The 3,847-nt window shown below is 33.7% G+C and overlaps 1 long non-coding RNA gene across 1 annotated transcript; it reads right to left on the bottom strand.

The window, feature by feature from the left end:
- Positions 1 to 215: 215 nt before the first annotated feature.
- Positions 216 to 2,530, bottom strand: LOC124382589. The gene is made up of 2 exons (XR_006925088.1): positions 2,306 to 2,530; positions 216 to 549 (listed from the first exon to the last, which is right to left on the bottom strand). It is a non-coding gene; the product is annotated as an uncharacterized LOC124382589 (long non-coding RNA).
- Between the last annotated feature and the right edge of the window lie 1,317 nt (positions 2,531 to 3,847).

Consider the following 3,847-nt stretch of genomic DNA (forward strand, 5'->3'; position numbering starts at 1 on the left):
AAAGTGCATAAAATGCATGTTTATTTCTTTTGTTAATGTACTTATTTAACCTTTAACACTTTTTTAACAAAAGTCTCTTTTTCATTATATGGGACATGTTCTGTATTTATCTTTTATATTTATATTCTACATAATAATAATAATAATAATAATAATAATAATAATGAGGATGATAATGGGTTCAGCAGGTTCACAGAATAATTCACGAGTCACTGTTCTATAAACAATAAAACATTTTATTTTTAATTACTGAAAATGCTACAATATTACAAATCAATGTATATATTAATAAAGGTTAATTAACAATAGATATAATCAAGTACAAAGATTTAAAAAATGATCCTAATTGGGTCTGAAACAACAACCTAATGATAAATAACTATAGATTATAATAGTAGTAAATCCACAAAATAAATGGTAAAATAATATCAAGTCTCTGAGTGACTCAAAACACCAGGAAGAAATGGTTAAAGGAGCAGAACTGGAAGAAACAGCAGGTCTGGATGCAGATGAAGGACTGGCTGAAGGAGATGAACTTTGACTACCAGGCTGTAAAGACACATATTGTATATTATGAACTTAAGCATAATAATGATGATAATAATGACATATGAAGATCTTTTAAATGACAGGAATCTGCATTGGTACATTTACATTAGGTTTGGCTGCTGAATTGTTGCTGAAGGATTCACCAAACCGTGACTTGTAAAATCATGTAAAATCACACATGTGCTGGAAATGTAAAGATCTGATTTCCCTTTTAAAGAAAACACAAATGATCTTCTATTCAATAAAAGACAATATGACTATAAAAGGCTTTGGGGACGTTCCAGAGATAATTGCGTGGAGTAAATACTGAAATATGAAAATAATGAATGAGCAGTGATAATGTAAGTGCAGGCTGTATAATGGTGGGGGTGGAGGTAGAGGGCGCTACAGCAGTAGGAGTGGAGTAAAGCAGGTGGAACACTTGCAGCAGGTGGAACACTTACGACCTGGTAAAAGAACAATAAAGAGTGTGGAAAACAGGTTTTATTTACCTTTTAGTCTTGGTATTTTTTACAGATGTAAATAAGAAGAAACATTGCAAAATATACATACAGTGAGGAAAATAGTATTTGAACACCCTGCTATTTTGCAAGTTCTCCCACTTAGAAATCATGGAGGGGTCTGAAATTGTCATCGTAGGTGCATGTCCACTGTGAGAGACATAATCTAAAATAAAAAAATCCGAAATCACAATGTATGATTTTTAAACTATTTATTTGTATGATACGGTTACAAACAACTGATGTATTTGGGAGTGTAGATGAGAGAGCTGGTCTCATATTGCTCCAAAAAAAATTATTAAGTTACTGAAAATAATTTGCATTGTTTAGTGGCTGTTTCTCTGATGTAGTGACTGTCAGAGTAATGAAAATACTCCACCATGTACAGTAATTGGGTAACAGTAGGTGGCGCAATAATGACATTGTTTATTCATGACAAACACAAAGGTGAATGAGAGAGATCTCAAAGTGAGCTACCTAGTAGCTGAACTCGTAGCCTAATCAAAAAAAGCCCCACACTGTGGCAGAGACATTAATGCTACCTGCCTGCAAAGCCGCTGTCAACAAGATGCTCGTCCCTGATGCAGTTAAAGAAATAAAAAGATTTTTGTAAATTTACCCCCTTACAAAGAAATTAACAGTTTAGAATTTTTATATTAGATTTATTTTAACAGAGAGACAGAATATAAAACAAATATGCTGTAACATTAAATTATATATTAAAAAATGATATATTTTAACACAAAAATAGAGTTATTACTGCAAGTCAGTGTTAAATAGTAAAAAGACCCAAGTCAGGAACACACGCAATCTTCCATTTATTTAGTTCACCCACTGGTAACACACACAGCAGGTGAATTTCGGCATGAGCGCGTGTATTCCCGACCCAGACCAAACTCTAATATTTCATACACTGTATTTATACCAAGAGATCTTTACAATTCACATGATCATGGTAGATGAAAAAGTTCACTCACTTAATTTGATTACAATATATACATTATATTGTAAATTGTAGTGTTAAAGCGTCATTTTGAACACAATACTGTAATTTTCATGTTTACTTCTTTACAATTTTTATATTTATTTTAACTGATTAATTTATGCATCTCGCAATGCATCATGGAAGAAATACTTCATGAACGTCTTCAAAAGCATAAAAGGCTTCAATCTTGTTAAAAAAGCTTTCCTATAAGAATATTACTGTATAAATAATAGAAACATGTTGAATGGAAAGATTTGACGGTAAAACTTACAGATAAAACACGATGAATCTCTGGATTCCGTTTCACATCAGCGTCATTTAGCCACGCCCACATCGCATGTGCCGTAACAAACCTTTTCCTCGTTTTAAACCTATAGATGTATGTAACAGGTGTATAATTTACCCTGTTCAATTTACATGTCCTGTTTCAATTCATACTAAACTGTTGATTTGTCTTGTTTATACTCATATCTGTGTTTATAAATGTAGTTGCCTGATCAAAATGGGTGCTTCTCTTAAATGCCTTGATAATAGAAGCTGATGTCACTTCCTGTCCTGACTCCTCCTCTTCCCTTTCTGTATTGTAATCTCATTGGAGTGGTGGGTTTTTCCTAAATTTATGATAAACTGGTTTAATTTTATATTAATTACTTTTATATTTATTTATTATATATTTTTGGTTGAAAGAAGCAGAAATAGAGGACAGGGTAGTGTGGAGGAGGATGATCCGCTGTGGCGCCCCCTAAAGGAAGCAGCCGAAATAATTTTTATTTTTCTCACTGAAGTTTTGTGTGAGGTTTCTTTATCTATCTGTGTGAATATTTTACACTTTTGTTTGTATTTTTATGAATGCGAGGGCACATGGTGATAAGTCTACACACACACAATAAGTGAAATATCACCACAGCGGCTGCTGATTTGTTGTGTGTTTTTTAGAAGAAACATTAAATACTTCCAGTGAGCTGCAGTCTGCAGTCCCGTGTCTGATTTCACATCACAGCACACACAGAGTCAAGTATTTCAACTGGTGTCGCCGATAGTGATGAGCGATACCAATCATTTTCTTTCAATCCGATACAGAGTACTTTCAAGACGAGTATCTTCGATACAATACTTCTATGAAATATGTATAAACTGTTTTAATACCAATCAGCGGCTTTGCAGGCAGGTAGCATTAATGTCTCTGTCACAGTGTGGGGCTTTTTTTGATTAGGCTACGAGTTCAGCTACTAGGTAGCTTACTTTGAGATCTCTCTCCTTTACCTTTGTGTTTTTTTTATTAATGTTGACATCATTAATTCTTATGTCATGAATAAACAAAGTCATTATTGCCACCTACTGTCACTCAATTATTGTACATGCTGGAGTATTTTCATTACTCTGCCAGTCACTACATCAGAGAAACAGCCACTAAACAATGCAAATTATTTTCAGTAACTTAATAATCATTTTCTATGAGACCAGCTCTCTCATCCACACTCCCAAAAACATCAGTAGTTTGTAACCAGACACACTGATAACATCCTCACACATCTCCTTAATATCACACATCTGTACTCTGGTCTGAGAGAAAAAAAAAAAGAGAGAGAGAGAGAGAGAGAGAGAGAGAGAGAGAGAGAGAGAGAGAGAGAGAGAGAGAAATAGTATAAAACAAACAGATGATTAATAGTTTTTACACAGAATTAAGCAAAAATTAAGCACTGATAGTGCCACTAGAGGGCAGTGTGAGACTGACAATTGTCAATGTGAACTGTGGGGTACAATTAAACTTTTTCTATATCTAATGCAGTTCTTCTTCTTCTTTTTCTTCTTC

The sequence above is a fragment of the Silurus meridionalis genome, unplaced genomic scaffold, assembly GCF_014805685.1.
Source record: "Silurus meridionalis isolate SWU-2019-XX unplaced genomic scaffold, ASM1480568v1 Scaffold779, whole genome shotgun sequence".
Classification (NCBI taxonomy): Eukaryota; Metazoa; Chordata; class Actinopteri; order Siluriformes; family Siluridae; genus Silurus; species Silurus meridionalis.